The sequence below is a fragment of the Macrobrachium nipponense genome, chromosome 15, assembly GCF_015104395.2.
Source record: "Macrobrachium nipponense isolate FS-2020 chromosome 15, ASM1510439v2, whole genome shotgun sequence".
Classification (NCBI taxonomy): Eukaryota; Metazoa; Arthropoda; class Malacostraca; order Decapoda; family Palaemonidae; genus Macrobrachium; species Macrobrachium nipponense.
Window position 1 is genome coordinate 23,870,391 of NC_087208.1, and position 19,394 is coordinate 23,889,784.

Sequence of the window (19,394 nt, forward strand, 5' to 3'; positions counted from 1 at the left end):
GAAATTGCAAGTCTCTAGAACAAAATCTCGGTTTATGGTGAATTTTTGAAAAAAATTTTTTTTTGAAAAAAAAAAATTTTTTTTTCCCCTCTGCTGGGCCGATTTTTTTTTCTCGGCCGAAAATCTCCAAAACGAAGTAGGTCGATTCCCGGCCGAAAAAAATCCTCCAAAACGCCGAAAACTTAAGGTCCACATTCTCCTAATATTTTGCGCCTTTTCATATACGCTTTTTTTTAGAGTTTTTATATATGGAAATGTGCGCAAAACATGCACAATATAACAAAAAAATATTGGAAGGTTGTAGCATTTCTCATTTTTGGAAATATTTGCATATAAAGTATGATAAGTACGAAAAAACTACGATCGGTCAAACTTTCTCAACCGAAAAGGTCAAAAAAACGCATTTTGTAACATAAAATCTTACAGTCTTAGTAATATTCAATCATTTATCTTCATTTTAAAACAAATTGCAAGTCTCTAGAACAATATCTCGATTTATGGTGAATTTTTGAAAAAAAATCCCTTTTTTTTCCCCTCCGCGCGCCGATTCTTCGGCCGAAAATCTCCGAAACGTGTAGGTCACATTCTCCTAATATTTGTGCCTTTTCATATTACCCTTTTTTTAGAGTTTTATATATGGAAATGTGTGCAAAAAAAAAACATGCACAATATACAAAAATATTGGAAGGTTGTAGCATTTCTCATTTTTGAAATATTTGCATATAGTGTACGATAAGTACAAAAAAAACTACGATCGGTCAACTTTGACTCGACCGAAAAGGTCAAAATACGTATTTGTAACATAAAAATCTTACAGTCTAGTAATATTCAATCATTTATCTTCACTTTAAAACAAATTGCAAGTCTCTAGAACAATATCTCGATTTATGGTGAATTTTTGAAAAAAATATTTTTTTTCCCTCCGCACGCCGATTCTCGGCCGAAAATCTCCGAAACGCGTAGGTCACATTCTCCTAATATTTGTGCCTTTCAATATTATAGCTTTTTTAGAGGTTTATATATGGAAAGTGCGCAAAACATGCACAATATAAAAAAAAAATATTGGAAGGTTGTAGCATTTCTCATTTTTGAAATATTTGCATATAAAGTACGATAAGTACAAAAAAAAACTACGATCGGTCAACTTTGACTCAACCGAAATGGTCGAAAAAGGCATTTGTAACATAAAAATCTTACAGTCTAGTAATATTAAATCATTTATCTTCACTTTAAAACAAATTGCAAGTCTCTAGAACAATATCTCGATTTATGGTGAATATTTGAAAAAAATATTTTTTTTCCGTCCGTGCGCCGATTCTCGGCAGCGAATCTCCGAAACGAGTAGGTCACATTCTCCTAATATTTGTGCCTTTTCATATTACGCTGTTTTTAGAGTTTTATTTTTGAAATTGTGCGCAAAAACATGCACAATATAAAAAAAAATATTGGAAGGTTGTAGCATTTCTCATTTTTGAAATATTTGCATATAAAGTACGATAAGTACGAAAAAAACTACGATCGGTCAACTTTGACTCAACCGAAATGGTCGAAAAACGCATTTGTAACATAAAAATCTTACAGTCTAGTAATATTCAATCATTTATCTTCACTTTAAAACAAATTGCAAGTCTCTAGAACAATATCTCGATTTATGGTGAATATTTGAAAAAAAAAAATTTTTCCGTCCGTGCGCCGATTCTCGGCAGCGAATCTCCGAAACGAGTAGGTCACATTCTCCTAATATTTGTGCCTTTTCATATTACGCTGTTTTTAGAGTTTTATTTTTGAAATTGTGCGCAAAAACATGCACAATATAAAAAAAAATATGGGAAGGTTGTAGCATTTCTCATTTTTGAAATATTTGCATATAAAGTACGATAAGTACGAAAAAAACTACGATCGGTCAACTTTGACTCAACCGAAATGGTCGAAAAACGCATTTGTAACATACAAATCTTACAGTCTAGTAATATTCAATCATTTATCTTCACTTTAAAACAAATTGCAAGTCTCTAGAACAATATCTTGATTTATGGTGAATATTTGAAAAAAATATTTTTATTCCGTCCGCGCGCCGATTCTCGGCCGAAAATCTCCGAAACGCGTAGGTCACATTCTCCTAATATTTGTGCCTTTTCATATTACGCTTCTTTTAGAGTTTTATAAATGGAAATGTGCGCAAAAACATGCACAATATAACAAAAAATATTGGAAGGTTGTAGCATTTCTCATTTTTGAAATATTTGAATATAAAGTACGATAAGTACGAAAAAAACTACGATCGGTCAACTTTGACTCAACCGAAAAGGTCAAAATACGCATTTGTAACATAAAAATCTTAGTCTAGTAATATTCAATCATTTATCTTCACTTTAAAATAAATTGCAAGTCTCTAGAACAATATCTCGATTTATGGTGAATTTTTGAAAAAAAAAATTTCTTTTCCCTCGGCGCGCCGATTCTTGGCCGAAAATCTCCGAAACGCGTAGGTCACATTCTCCTAATATTTGTGCCTTTTCATATTACGCTTTTTTTAGAGTTTTATATATGAAAATGTGCGCAAAAAAATGCACAATATAACAAAAATTATTGGAAGGTTGTAGCATTTCTCATTTTTTTTATATTTGCATATAAAATAAAAATTTTAAACAAAAATTCGACATTGGTCAAATTTAACTCGTCCGAAATGGTCTAAAACTGCATTTATAAGCTAAAACTCTTACAGTATCGTAATATTCCATCATTTACCTTCATTTTGAAACAAATTGCAAGTCTCTCTAACAATATTTCGATTTATGGTGAATTTTTTTTTCTTTTCTTTAAAAAAAATAATTTTTTACGTCCGCGCGCTACGAATTCATGCATCATATTGTGATAAATATTTTCTCTGTGTTGCTTTTTTATAATCGTTTTACAATGTGTTATATACCAAAATGATCGCAACCTTTTAGTGCACATTACAACGAAAAAAAAGTAACTTGTTACCTCTAACCGTTTTTGCGCACAGCGACGATTTGAATACAATTATATATGAAATTTTAGTTTTTTTTTGCGCTATCATATATCGCATTATTTATATATGATAATGATAATTTTTTCATTTCTGATGGTTGCATACTAAACTTCAAGCAATGACAAAAGATTGAGCTAAAAATGAACTCTTAATCTTGAAAACTAAGCGCGCTGTGATTTTTGAAAAAAATATTTTTTCCGCTTCCGCACTCACTCTCAAACCCCTCCGGCATACGGGAGTAATTTTTTTATTTACCGCTCCGGCGTAAGAGGGTTAATGGCGCAAGTTCTTAGATTACATCAGTTTCAACTACATGCTCAGGACCCGTCCGAATTTACTGTCTTGTCTCTTTTCCTGTCTTGGGGATGGATGAGTTGTACAGCTCACTCCCTTCTCTTAGATACAGATATATTTTTTTTCCTTTCTCTCCCAGGAAGGGGGGGATAATCTTCATGTTGTTTGTTTCTTTTCAAGACCTACAGTTTAGAACTTGCTTTGCCTCTGGACTTCCCAGCATCCACCGGCCGGATATCGCGTTGCAGACATAGAATCCTACGGCGTGTGGTTCCGACTAGGCCGCTGCCACAGGCGAATTTGGTTTTGACTGCTGTCGCCTTTTTTTGACTGCTGGAAGGTGCAGGGGCTTTTGCATCTCTTGGAGTGCATTCCAAACCTCCGGTGGTAGTAGCACCATGAGTTTTCGCCCCGCTCTAGGTGGGAGGTCTTCCTCTGGGTCACGGCGCCGATCTCCTGCATTGGGTCGTCTTCTTCCTCTTCCCAAGCATCCTCTGGGTCAGCGCCTCGCATCGAGTTTGTGACGAAGTCGAGGGCGCGGGCGGCTCTCTCCGCGACGGGAGTGGCATAGGCTTTCACGAGTTTTCTTCAGTTCGTCTAGTTCGACTGGTTTGGTCTGTGCCCGTCCGGTCAGCCAGGGGGTTATTGGATGATACACGTCTGTCGGAAGGACTGATAGGACGAGGTCAGCCTGTAGCACCGTGTCCGAGAGTCCCGTGAGCCGCAATTGCCCTTCAGCTCGGATGAACCAGGCGCTTGGGTCCTCTGTTGCAAAAGGGGCCAGCTTGACAGCCTGAGCGGTGGCTGTGCACGAAGCTGGCATTGAGGCAGAGGAGGCCTGGGTTTCTTGCACGAAACTGTCTGCTTCCATTGTCCACTTTCACAGAAGTGGTCGACAGAAGTCGTAAATGGCGGCCCAAACCGTTTGAGGAACGCCTGAACACACCTGGGTAGGTATACCATATTTAGTCCGTTAGAGGCGTTGGTTTTTTCTGCGGCAGGAGCTTTCAGAGATCTAAACTGAGGCGCCGTGTGAGTCCACTAAAGATCGCTGAAGGTGAGCGGTGGTAGTTAGTCCCTTAATGGCTTAGCCAAAACCGCTTGGGTCACCGTCCAAACCAGGAGGTCACCGTCCAAACCAGGAGGTCACCAGTTGTGAGGAGTTGACAAAGAGGGGGGGTAGAAGTGTACTGATTTTTATTACAGGTAAAGTAAATACAAATATACAGCGTGCGGGCGGAAATGTGGTATCCGACCAGCGAGAGAGTAAAAATGGGTCGGCGATAGCCGATTTGTTTCTTGTGAGACATATAACTTAGAATATAAAAGCATACAAAACATGATCTTATATGATATATACATTGGCGGAAAGCCCGCTGAACACTCTCAAGGAGGGAAGTAAGAACAACGTGATTGCAGGAATATGTACAGAGGAATGGCGGAGAAAGCTTTGTCCTAACACTAGTTTATATCGCCGTATTTAACTCAATTCGGATCAAATTGCCTTGCTTATAGTTAGCATAAAATATCTAGATACTTTACTTATATGTGACGAGGTAATTTTTTATTATACAACGTGCTTTTACAGTGAAATATGGATATAATACGTCTCGTGAACTAAATTATGTTTTTCGTTAACAGATTGTGCGTGGGCATGTTTATTATGTAAAAATTATGTGATTCCGTTTGCTATTTTTACTTCATTTCATTGTAGTACGGGCTTTATTGTCACGTTATTTATTTTTATCAGCGTGAAAACAACAGTAAAAGGTGTGTTCTTTTGATTAACCCTCTTACTCCGAAGCGGTATAATCGAAATTGTCTCCCGTATGCCGGGCCAGTCTGGGAGTGAGCGCGGAAGCGGAAAAAATAATTTTTTCAAAAAATCACAGCGCGCTTAGTTTTCAAAAATTCACCGTAAATCTAAATATTGTTCTAGAGACTTCCAGTTTGTTTCAAAATGAAGATAAATGATTGAGTATTACTATACTGTCATCCTCCGGAGACCGGGACCTTAGTACCCACAGTAGAGTATGTAGGCATTTTGGAGGGCCAACTGAAGAATGTACTTGAGGAGCTTCTGGGTCCACCTCCTGGTTCTCCTGGCGATGGGATAATACTGGATGAGTTGATCAAAGAGATCAACTCCTCCCATGTGCCTATTGTAGTGCCCAATGATGGTAGGGTGCTCTGCATGAAACTCCTCATACACAACTCGGCCCTGTCGACGTGTCTTCTTCCGCTGTACGACCTCCTCTTGGAGGGGTTCATGGCTCGTCGTAATCATGGGGACGAGTCGGACACCCTTCCAACAGATGACGGAGACAGCTCCCTTCTGCTACCACTCTGTCTCTACTTTTGCCAGATGTTGCAGATGGCTAGCGAACCTCTTGAGGACATTCGGGGCCCCACGCACCAACCGAAGGGTACCACTGACGTGAACACCTGCTTCATACAGTTCCTGGGCCAGGGATACCGAGTTATAATAATTATCCATTAACAGGTGGTATCCCTGGTTACGGAAATGATCCACAAGCCTGAACACAGTTTCACGCATCTTGGAGAAGACCCCGGAATACACTAAGAAGTCCACGACGTATCCAGTGTTGGACTCTGTAATAAAAAAAAATTTCACTCCATATTTCTTTGGCTTCTTGGGGTTATACACTTTAATGCTTAGACGTCCTTTGTAAGGCATCATCCCCTCATCCAAAGAAAGGTTCTTTGCAGGAACCACGAGATTTTTGCAACGTTCACGAATGTATGCCAACACTGGGCGCACTAAGATGAGGCGATTGGAGTTATTTCTGGGTATGGCCCTTCGGTTGAAGGCGTTGAAATATCTGTCCAACGCCAGGAAAGTATCACGGGGCATAACGCCGGGCACATTGGGCATACCTAAAAAAAAAATTACGCCTCCAATATTGCCTGACGTCGGCAGCAGGCATCAATCCAAAAAAAATGTGGAGCCCCACAAAATGCGCCATGTCAATGAGGTTGCAGCCCCGCCAATGATACGATAATGTCGTGCACAGTTCATCACGGCAGTACCAAGCGTAGTCCGCCGTCTCTGCTAACAGGTACTCCAGCAATTCAAGCGCAAGGAACAGCTGGATGAACCCCAGAGTAGTGAGAGGAACAGGTACGGTGAGCCCAGGTGTTGCCATGAATGGGTGCATGTTAGGTGGGGTGGGGTCCTCCATCCACCCCTCGTTGCTCTCGGACGACCGACCTTCACCTTGATTTCGCACACGAAACCCCCCCACTGGCCCATTCCCCCTCTCTTAGGCCTTCGCTTTCTGTATCCTCATCCGCGATAAAACTAGACCCCATATCCTCATCCTCCCCCTCCTCAGATTCCCCCTCATATGCACTAAAACCACAAAATTCGAGCTCACTTTCGGGGTGTGAGCCTCGAATGGACATTGGGGGGGCAAATATTCATCGTCACTGACATCGGGAGTGATGTCCTCATCACTGGATGACCAACCGCCAGCAAAATGAGGACTTGCGACATACTCCCGATCAAGCTCTGATAAGTACTCGCCTATGTCCCTTAGTTGGAGGCCTCCCAAATTCCTACGAATGCCCCTAAGGACGCCCCGATACTTCCTAGGGGTTACGAAAGGCATATGAGACACACGTGATCCTAAACCACTTTCATCCACACGTGGCCGCACAGAACGGCATTGAGGCGCCAGGTCATCCTGGGTGCTTGGTCCTTCGCCAGCATCCAAGTCCAGAATACGCCTCACACGATCCCTTCCAACGGGTAAAACGCACCTTTTGCGTTCCATACATCGTTGAGACATCTCTATGAACGTCCTATAGCAACACAAATACTCAAAGTCTCGCGCAAGTTTGGAAAAACACGATTGCGGCAAAAGATCGCTCTCGGACGACGTGTCGCAGATGCTGGCTGATGCGAGGAGGCGGCATTTCGCGCATGTGCACTTGGGTCACGCTTCTAAACAAAACAACAGCTTGATCTGTGAACTCCTAGCATCCCCCAAGGCGCGTGATTCAAGTTTTCGGCTGGTAGGCCTATAAGTATTTTTCCGCGAATTTAAAAAAAAACTTGTCGACGTATAATACGTCCAATCGGCACCCGGGAGACATTTTATCTCTACGTTTAATACAGCCAATCGGCGTAAGATGGTTAAAATGATTCTCTCTCAATTTTGTCTATGTTTGTGTTAGATGGCATAAGTTTACAGTTTTCATATATTCAACTTCCCTGTCAGATATATACTTAGCTATAGACTCCGTCGTCCCCGATAGAAATTCAAATTTCGCGGCACACGCTTACCAGGTAGAGTAGGTCAGGTGATCTACCGGCCTGCCGCTGGGTGGCAGGAATAGGAACTATTACTTTCTAAGGACAGATTTTTCTCTATCATTTGGAATGTAAACATACGTTTACGGTTCCTCCTGATTTGATTTTCGTGTTTCATCGCCATCGATCTTCTGGGCTGTCTTTTGCAGGGAAGTACTGGGTCTTTGGTTCGACATACGCTTTTATTAACTTTTTAATGAATTTCGCTCCGAAATTTCGAAGAAAATACTAAGTGAAACTACCGAAATCATCGGTAGACACTCACATAGTTTGCCATAAAGAGAATTATTAATATTTATTCATTATTACATGTAATAAAGGTTACAACTTTATTGAGGAAATATTAAACTCTAATTTCCTACTTTAGGAAGTCAGAAAAGCATATAACTAGATACGCTTACTTTATAAGCTTTAATAGCGTTTGTGCTAACGAGCAGTTAGAGTATTAGCAGTACTAGTAGTTGTTGCATCCTCATCACCTTCTTACTCCTCAGAAACTACAAATTTATATATGCAAATTGAAGATAAATGGATAGCTCAAATGCGAGTTTTTAAAAGGTAAGAAGTGAATATAGTGTTCCCCCATTGCAATGGAGGGTGCGTCTGATCGGCTCTGTCTCGCTCCCAGGTCTAGAGCTCTTCCAAGCTCACAAGCCCAGAGGAGAAGGAATGTCGACAACCGCAGGGGGGTTTCAGAGAATCCCCACCGATCAGGTGTCCCCTCGGCAGGTTCTGTAGAACGTCCCAGACTGCCAAGTTCGCCATTGGAAAGGCGTCCTAATGTAATGTGTTCCCCTTATTATTATCATGTTGACGGATAAGGAGAAGAAAGTTTCAACGGCGTAGATTCAATGAAGATGCAAGATAATTTCGTCGTAGATATCGGAACCTCAGAGAGATATCTTTCGATAACAGTTGCGGTAGAGGCATTGCCCTATCCTGTTTTCGTCCCCCGTACAAATAGACGGAGGCTCTATCCCATGGGGTTTGAAAGAGTTATTTCAATTTCAAACAATTCCTCATCGGTACATTTATATGAAAATATATCTATTCTGAGAAGAACGAATTAGATATTAAAGAATATATGTTGATCGAATGAATTATGGATCTCGGTTAGTGATTAAACATACATATATAATTTTTAAGCTTCTTGCTCCTCGGACATGAAGCGCCTGAAACAAGGCTCAAAGCGCCTGAAGAGCCTGGAACGAGGCGCAAAGCGCCTGAAGAGCCTGAAATGAGGCGCAGGCTGAAATGAGGCGCAAAGCGCCTAAAGAGCCTGAAATGAGGCTCAAAGCGCCTGAAGAACCTGAATCGAGGCGCAAAGCGCCTGAAGAGAGGTGAAAAAGCGTCGGAGGCTCCTCAAAGGAGTCGCAAATCGCCTGAAGCTCCTGAAAACAGGCTCGGAGCGCCTGAAGCACCTGAAACGAGGCGAAAAACGCCTGAAACGAGGCTAAAAGCGCCTGAGGCGCCTGAAATGGGCGCAAAGCGCCTGGAGCGCCTGAAACGAGGCACAAGGCTTCTGAAGCGCCTCAGATGAGGCGCAAAGCGCCTGGAAAGCCTCAAGCGCCTGAAACGAGGAGCAAAGCACCTGAGATGAGGCGCAAAGCGCCTGAAGCTATAAACCAGGATCTTCATCGGATATGGAGTTAGATCCTGATTCTGCGTAAGGTGAAAGACATTCGAGGATTTCTTCTGATAAGGACGGGAGTTGTTGCACAGGCGGCCGTCGCCCTTCTCAGGATAGTCTTAATGCAAGTAATGGCAAGAGCAAGATCGGCTTTTTTCCTGGCGGGGACTCAAGATGTCGCACAGGCGGCCGTAGCCCTTGTCAGGTTAGAATCAGTACTGCTAAAAGCCCTTCACCTTACGAAGGAAGGCGCTCTCCTCCGGTTGCTCAATTTCCTTTCTCCCAACTTGAATGGACAGGAAATGGAAGATAGATCGGAATTGGAAGCCAATAAGGGAGCAGGTCTCTCAGTTTATAAGACCTTAGCGACCTTTTTTATTGAAAAAAATTAGTTCATTACTAATAAGACGATATTAAAATTTTCCTCCTTCTAAAATAATGTAACCAACCATTTACAGAAAGAGTGGCAATCGTTTGCAAATTGAACAAGGTTCGTACGAGCTCTCATTCATTGATTAGAGGCTCTTCCAGATAATAGAGGCGTAGAATACGGCCTTATCTCCAAGAGAATAAAAATTTGAGGGATTCTCTTCGATCCGAGAATTTTCATTGCGATCTCTTTCGACTAATGCTAATTCGTGTTTATTGACGAAAAGAACGGAGAGGGCAAAATTTCCATTCTCTCTCCGCATCGGAGAGGAAAGAATGTAGTAGGAAGACTTGCTGCATACGACTGCTGAATGACAAGTCATATACGCATACCATAGTTGCCTTTGTGGTTCGCTACGAAATTATCTATATCCTTACAGGATTTTCCTGGTAAGGACTTCGCTTAAAAAGTTTGTTACGACAATACCTACTCAGCATCGGTATTTAACAAAGGTTGTTTGGCTTAAATTGGCATTATTGAGAGCTTCCTTAGGCTTGGGAATAATTTTATTATATTCCTTCATTAAATGAAGTAACTGGCAACTCACGATGAATGCAGCCAGGCAGCGAGCGAGACGGCCGGGCTGTCATTGTAAGCGTAAGGCCAATACAGTACCATACCAGGTCTCGGTCATTAGCAGTTCGGTTGCATCTCTCTCTCCAACGGGATCGAATGGTTAACCGTATATTCCCCCTACAATCATAGGGACTTAGTCTCGAATGGAGGGGATAGTTAAGCTAACATAAATAAAATATTGTCTGCCTTTTGCTAAGAAGCTTTCAATAAGAAAGATATTATAACCTTTCAATGCTGTTTACCGTAGGGAACATTATTAAAGGATTCTAACACAGCAGAACATTATATTATTATAATCTTCATAGGCTTACAAGCATGGCTTATTAGAATACATGCTTAGTGAGAAGATGGATGTAGTAGAGAATTCACTTTAAGACTACGGTATGGTCAAGTCTTTCGACGCACACAACCTTTTTAGAATCAGATATTGCTCAAGAGAAGATGGATGAGTGGAATGGGAAACATTCTCTTCGTGGCAGAAATGGTTTCTCTGAATAGAATATACTACGTATATAAGAGTTTTTTTCTACTGAGAATGGAAATTAACATGTGTAAGGTGTCCGGTTACCATAAGGCACTGATTTTCTGGCTACATAACATAAAGAGTAGTAGAAGAGCGCCGGTCTGAAGGCACCAACCTGGCGTCAATGCGCCAGAAGCGCCAGCCTGGCGCAATGAGCCAAGAGCACCATCCAAGATATTTTCTCGTTTTAGCGAGTTATTAACATAAGAGTCCAGTAGCCTCTCAGACAGCACGCTCGGTAACAGCAAGATTCGTTCCTGATTTCGTTACCCATTTAATCACTTAGGCCAATTCCACGACTCTCTCATATCGCAAAGAGCATTGAGAATCTCTTTTTTCGCTCCTGTTCGCGTTAACAAAGAGAACCTATTTGGAAAAAGAGGTTCGATGCAAGATTTTGCATGTTCGTGAGAACCTTCTCGATCAACGATAATAACTGTTAACGTATGTCTAACATTTATTGCAAAGAGTTGTGAGAACCTACGGAAAGTCTTCTTCATAGATCTCTTAGCAAGGTAGAAGACGAACAGGCTTCCTGTAGACTGCTTCCTTTTCCTCGAACCAAGAGAGGTAGCAATATACACCATCTTTATTTATTAGGGAAAGAAAGGGAATAAACTTTAGTTTTTTTTTTTTTTTTTTCCTAAAATATAAATTCTTTACAGAATTTAAGATAGAGGGCATCAAAGAAAGAGAGGATAAAATACTTTTAATGCCCTCAATTTTGGCCTTAGAGAAGGTTTTGGATTCCACAGAGGTCACGTTCTTCTCACAGCATGTTTTTGGAAGTCTTTTTTTTTCCAAGACAGTCTTGAATATTCTATAAGCATCTATTACAAATGGACCTTAACAACCTCTCCACTCTGAGTCAGTCTTCGTGCAGACTGACCAGAAGTGGACATGAATGAGAGGATTTTTCAAGGTGAATGACAATAGTCATAGCCAGGACATAGAATTGCTGCAGATCGTGTTTGATGGAAGAGGAAACTGTCCTCTTCCGATACCTCTGTGAACCACATATAGGTTTTTCTTCCTTTTCAGAGGGAAGAATCAACTTTATATATATCTGCTATCAAAGAGCGCAGTAAAAGGCTATACTCTGTCTATACAAGGAGAATTAGAGATAGCAGAGGATTGATTTAAGATCTTCGGGATCTGATACGATACCTCAATAAGACAAGAGTAGGATATCATGTACTTCGAATGGGATCTTTTGTGGCTTCAGATTCCGTGTTCCGACAAGATGGAACTGCTCCTCATCAAACTTCTTTGAGAAATTTTATGAGGGGAATTCTTTGTTTTGTTTTCTTGCTTGGCCCTTAAAACTTACCAAGAAGACAAGTGAATTTTTGTGCATTGGAATCTCGCATCAGATTTAATGGAGACTCGGCAATGGGTTCTTGCCAGCATAGTATGTCTGCAAGAGAACTAAAACCCTCTATTCCTGACTCAACGATTTCAGATAGAAGTTTCGTTGCCCAGGCAGGGTACTTATGTTTTCACCTACATAAGAAGAGATGGTTTAAACGTTTTTGCCTGCAAAGTCTTTGGGATGCGATGAGGGCTCGAAATGCTTCCCAGAAGGTATTCAGAGAGATACAGTAAAGAGCTAGAAATCAGGAATCCTCCCAATTTCAGCTCGGAGTCTCCTCGACTTCCAAGCCCCTTCCCTTCCTTCGGACAGGTAGGAAGATTCTGCAACGAGGAACTTCATCAGCAAGTAAGAAGAGATCTCGTTAGCAACGGAAGGATTCAAGAAGGATCCTCCTCGGAGGAAGACTCTTATCTCTCGTACTGTTAGATGTCCTATCGTCTAATGGATGTAGTTTACTACAATCACCTTCCCTTGCCGGAGAGGCCAGAAGCTCAAAGTGGAAGAATTTCTTCCACCCTTCTCCAATCTCCTGATAAACCATTGTGGAGTTTCAGGACTTTCGGACAATGTAGCGCCAACCAGGCGCCAAATGCCAAAACAGGCGTAAAAAACGCCAGAGGCAGACAGTTTCAAGGAACCCGGCTCATTGTCTGATGAAGAGAAAGAGGGGGCCTCCAACCTAGCGCAGATGCGCTGGAGGCGAACAAGTCAGACAGATAAGAGTGTCTGATGTGGGCATCGCCAGACATCCTCGAGACTCTACCAAGTTCGAAGCTCCAGCAAGTGGAGAGGAGTCAGCTAGGGGCCAGACGCCAAATAGTGCCAGTCTGGAGCCAGGCGCGAAGCTACTTCCAGGCACGAGGCGCCAGCCATGAGTCAGGCGAAAAGCGCCTTCCAGGAGCTAGGCGGCCAACCAAGTGTCAGGCAGGCGCGAGGCGCCAGCCAGGCTCGAGGCTCCAGCCAGGCTCGAGGCTCCAACCAGACTCGAGGCGCCAGCCAGGAGCGAGGCGCCACCCAGGCGCAAGCCAGGCTCTAGGCTTCATCCAGAAAAGATCCATTTCAAAGGAAGCCCTGGTCTTCTTTGAAATAAGTGTGATCGCTAAAAGCACTTCATGAATGACTTGATGATTCCTTCAAACAGCTGAGAATTAAAAGCGCTTGAAGTGCGAGCTTTTATGAATTCTTGTTCGTTACATAACAATATGTCGTGAAGGACATATTAGCTGTAACTTAAGGGAGATGCAACTCTGTGTTGACTTCCCTTTGCACGAAGGAGGTCAAGTTGACCTACGAGAGATCCTTCTCTCTTGGTTTTACGTGTACGGATATGTTGCTGGGATAGGGTGCCGACACTGATCCTTAACTAAGTGAGTTAATTTTTATGTTAATATAGTGTTTTTTTTTTTTTCTTTGGTTTGTTTGAAAGGAGTTTGGGGATAGCTCTTTTCAAACTAAGCACAAACCCTCGTGTTAGGATCAGGTGATCGGGATCAGTGTTGTGCTCCTTAATTATGCCCGTAGGCATAGGTGTATTGTCATGTAAGTGGATAAGACCCCATTGACAAATGACCATTAGATTCTGTCGAGTAAGTGGATAAGACCCCATTGACAGATCTACAAGAACTCTTAGCCATAGGTCACATCCTCGCTGAGGCTCTTGAGACGAAGCAGACACCTAGCAATAGCTAGGAAGTCAACCCTTCATCTAAACACATAGGAACCAAGGTTTTAGTTATCTATTACCTACAACGTATGTTGTTTACCTGTCTAATCAGTATTTAGCTGTCTCTTACCCACCGCCAAAGGTGCCAATCAGCTAAGTATATATCTGACAGGGAAGTTGAATGTATGAAAATGATATTGTTATTGTACAATAAAGTTTCATACATACTTACCTGGCAGATATATACGATTGAATGGCCCACCCAGCCTCCCCTCAGGAGAAAGGTGGAAGAGAAAAATCTGTCCTTAGAAGGTAATAGTTACCTATCCTTGCACCCAGCGGCAGGCCGGTAGATCACCTGACCTACCTACCTGTAGCATGTGCCGCGAAATTCGAATTTCTATCGGGGATGACGGAGTCTATAGCTAAGTATATATCTGCCAGGTAAGTATGTATGAAACTTTATTTTACAATAACAATATCATTTTATCTATGTTGCTGATGCAGGATAGTAGTCATTAGCAGCTCGAAAAGTGTTCTCAGCTTCAGCTACAACTTGGTTTAAATTTAACCCTCTTACGGCGAAGGGGTATAATAAAAATTGTCTCCCGTATGCCAAGGGGGTCTCGGAGTGAGAGCGGAAGCGGAAAAAATTTTTTTTTTTCAAAAAAATCACAGCGCACTTAGTTTTCAAGATTAAGAGTTCATTTTTGGCTCCTTTTTTTGTCATTGCCTGAAATTTAGTATGCAACCAACAGAAATGAAAAAAAAATATCTATCTTATATAAATAATGGGATACAGTGGTCCCCCCGTATTCGCGGGGGATGCGTACCAGACCCCCCAGCGAATAGTTAGAATCCGCGAATGTTTGGAACCCCTATAAAAACGCTAAAAACAGCCTATTTTATACATTCAACTTCCCTGCCAGATATATACTTAGCTATAGACTCCGTCGTCTATAGCTAAGTATATATCTGTCAGGTAAGTATGTATAAAACTTTATTGTAACATGACAATATCATTTTTGTTAGTTAAAACTTAAGAAAAACCACTAAAAATGTTCATACTTGGTTTTTTTAATAGTTTTATCACAAAAAGTGCATTTTATGATGAAATTGATAACAAAAACAGGAATTAAATGTGGATATTTCTCATAGAAAAATACCGCGAATGCGCGAATTTTCCGCGAATAATGCAGGGAAACGTTCCCGAGAGAAATCCGCGAATGTGTGAGTCCGCGCATCTGATGTTTCCATAAAGAAAACTGTCAATATCGTCACTTGTAATTAATTAGTGCATGCCATTCACTATCTAAGTCCTGTTGTTCATTCTCCAAGATTATTTTTGGGATTTTGTTTTGCACTTACGCCATGAAACACGGACATTTGTGATGATTTTCGTATGTGACAGATTGATAAACCTAATTTATTAAATATTTCGTATGTCATTTTATCAAAATAAGTCGGGTATGTTTGTTATTTTTAATTATTCTATGTATATTTATGCCAAACTTCACAAAATTATGCTAAATGGGTCATAATGCCAAATGGTATGCTATGCAATGAAATTTACCTCAAATATGCTAAAAGCATATTGGTAGTGGTGTGCTACACTTTGTTTAAAACTTGATCACTCTGCTGCATAGTAAATGCAATGTTTGTGTAAGGTTTGGTAGAGAGAAAAATGCATGTCATAAAAATCGACAATTAATAGTAAAGTACGAAAAATTTACGACTTTCAAACATCGTTCTGAGGTTTGGTAGTGAGAGTGATGTCATAAAAATCAACAATTAATAGTGAAGGATGGAAAAACATACAAAGGCTTTCGACATCAATGGTGTTAACCCTTTACTGCCGATTGGATGTATTAAACGTCTATATAAATTGTCTGTTGGGTGCCGATTGGACGTATGGTATGTCGATATAAAAAAGTTTTTTTAAAAATTCACGGAAAAGTACTTTATAGGCCTACTAGGCAAAAACTTTTGAATCACGTCCCTTGGGGGATGCTGGGAGCTCATGGATCAAGGCGTTGTTTTGTTTACAATCGTTACCCAGGTGCGCAAGCACGAATTTCTTTCTTCTCGCACTAAAAAACATCAGCAACACATCTCAAATTATTTCGTCACTTTGACATAATTTTTGTATCATTTTATATTGGCCGTTACATAAAGTTTTTTATATGGAAATGTGCGCAATTTCATGAAGAATGCGACAAAAAAACAACTCATGGTTGTAGCTTTTATCAGTTTTGAAATATTTTCATATAAATAACAATAAGGGCCAAAATTTAAACCTTCAGTCAACTTTGACTCTACTGAAATGGTCGAAAAATGCAATTGTAAGCTAAAAGTCTTATATTCTAGTAATATTCAATCATTTACCTTCTGTTTGCAACAAATTGGAAGTCTCTAGCACTATATTTCGATTTATGGTGAATTTATGAAATAAAAAAAAAATTTTTTCCTTATGTCCGTGCGGTAACTCTTCCGAAAAAAATCATAAATGTTTTTGTCTGATTGTTGTAATGTTTGCACCATTTTAAATTAGCCGTTACATAAAGTTTTATATATGAAAATGTGTGCAGTTTCATGTAGAATACAACAAAATATAATTGAACGTTGTAGCTTTTCTCATTTTCGAAATATTTGCATATAAATCACGATAAATAGAAAAAAACCCACATTCGGTCAACTTTGACTCTACCAAAATGGTCGAAAAACGCAATTGTAAGCTGAAACTCTTACAGTCTATTAATATTCAGTCATTCTTCATTTTGAAACAAATTCGAAGTCTCTAGCACAATATTTAGATTTATGGTGAAATTTTAAAAAAACTTTCCTTCCTTCCACGCGCGGATTCTCCGCCGCAAATCTCCGAAATGCGTACGTCGCATTCTCGTAATATTTGCTCCGTTTCATAGTTTTATATATGAAAATGTGTGCAATTTCATGTAGAATACAACTAAAAATTATTGAAGGTTGTAACTTTTCTCATTTTCGAAAAATTTGCATATAAAAAAAATATTTAAAAAAATATTACACTCGGTCAACTTTAGCTCATCCGAAATGGTCAAAAACTGCAATTGTAAGCTAAAACTTTTACAGTATAGTAATATTCAATCATTTATCTTAATTTTGAAACAAATTGGAAGTCTCTAGAACAATATTTTGATTTATGGTGAAATTTTGAAGAAAACATTTTTTTACGTCCGCTCATTACGAAGTCACGTATCATTTTGTGATAATATTTTCTCTGTGTTGTTTTGATTGTTTTACAATGTGTTATATACCAAAATGATCGCAATTTGGTGTACAATACAATGAAAACAAAAATAACTTGTTAGCTTTAAACGTTTATGCTCACAGCGCGATTTGAATACAATTATATATGAAATTTTGTTTTTGCGCTATCATATATCGCATTAGTATTTATATATGATAATTATATTTATTTTCATTTCTGATGGTTGCATACTAAACATCAGGCAATGACAAAAAAAGGAGCCAAAAATGAACTCTTAACCCTCTTACGCCGACTGGACGTATTTTACGTCGACATTTTTGTCTCCCGTGTGCCGACTGGACGTCATTTTACGTCGACTTACAAAAGACGTTTTTTTTTAAATTCGCGGAAAAATAACTTATTAGGCCTACCAGCCTACAAAACTTTTGAATCACGCGCCTTGGGGATGCTGGGAGTTCACGGATCAAGGTGTTTTTGTTTTACAATCGTTTATGCAGGGCGCGCAAGCGTGAATTTCTTTCTTGCCGCACTAAAAAGTATCTGTGACACATCTCGGAAATTATTTCATCACTTTGACAATTTTTGTACCATTGTAAATTAGTCGTTACATGAAGTATTATATATGAAAATGTGCGCATTTTTATGTAGAATACAACAATAAAATACTCATGATTGTAGCTTTTATCAGGTTTGAGATATTTTCATATAAATAACGATAATTGCCAAAAATTCAACCTTTGGTCAAATTTGACATTACCGAAATGGTCAAAAAACGCAATTGTAAGCTAAAAATCTTATATTTTAGTAATATTCAATCATTTACCTTAATTTTGCAACTAATTTGATATGTCTAGCACAATATTTCGATTTATGGTGAATTTATGAAAAAACTTTCCTTACGTCCGCGCGGTAACTCTTCCGAAAAAAATCATACATGCGATTGTGGTAATGTTTGCACCATTTTAAAATTAGCCGTTATATAAAGTTTTATATATGGAAATGTGCGCAATTTCATGCACAAATAACAAACTAAAACAACCCATGGTTGTAGCTTTTATCAGTTTTGAGATATTTTCATATAAACGATAATTGCCCAAATTTCAACCTTCGGTCAACTTTGACTCTACCGAAATGGTCGAAAAACGCAATTGTAAGTTAAAACGCTTATATTCTAGTAATATTCAAGCATTTACCTTCATTTTGCAACAAATTGGAAGTCTCTAGCACAATATTTCGATATATGGTGAATTTATGAAAAAAATAACATTTTCTTTACGTCTGCGTGGTAACTCTTCCGAAAAAATCATACATGCGATTGTGGTAATGTTTGCACCATTTTAAATTAGCCGTTACATAAAGTTTTATATATGAAAATGTGCGCAATTTCATGTAGAATACAACAAAAAATAATTGAAGGTTGTAGCTTTCCTCATTTTTGAAATATTTGCATATAAATCACGATAAATAGAAAAAAAACCATGTTCGGTCATATTTGACTACCGAAATGGTCGAAAAACGCAATTGTAAGCTAAAACTCTTACAGTCTAGTAATATTCAGTCATTTATCTTCATCTTGAAACAAATTCGAAGTCTCTAGCAAAATATTTAGATTTATGGTGAATTTTAAAAAAATCTTTCTTTCCCTCCGTGCGCAGATTCTCCGCCACAAATCTCCGAAATGCGTACGTCCCATTCTCGGAATATTTGCTTTGTTTCATATTAGGCATTTCATAGAGTTTTATGTATAAAATGTGCGCAATTTCATGTAGAATAAAACTAAAATATTTGAAGGTTGTAGCTTTTCTTATTCCCGAAATAATTGCATATAAAAAATATATATATATAAAAAAATTCAACGTTCGGTCAACTTTAACTCGTCAGATATGGTCGAAAACTGCAATTGTAAGCTAATACTCTTACAGTATAGTAATATTCAATACTTTTTCTTCATTTTGAAAGAAATTGGAAGAGTCTAGGACAATATTTAGATTTATGGTGAATTTTTGAAAAAAATATTTGTTTACGTCCGCGCATTACGAATTCATGCATTATTTTGTGATAATATTTTCTCTGTGTTGCTTTTATCGTTTTACAATGTGTTATATACCAAAATGATTGCAATTTAGTGTAAATTACAACGAAAAAAAAAGTAACTTGTTTCCTTTAACCGTTTTGCGCACAGCGCGATTTGAATAAAATTATATATGAAATTTTGTTTTTGCGCTATCATATATCGCATTATTTATATATGATAATGATAATTTTTTTTCATTTCTGATGGTTGCATACTAAACTTCAGCCAATGAC

General features: G+C 39.3%; 1 protein-coding gene across 2 annotated transcripts in view; it reads left to right on the plus strand.

Moving 5' to 3' along the window:
* LOC135227032 (ATP-dependent RNA helicase TDRD9-like) overlaps positions 1–19,394 on the plus strand; it is a 564,113-nt gene that overhangs the window by 497,524 nt on the left and 47,195 nt on the right. The gene's annotated exons all lie outside the window — the stretch shown is intronic.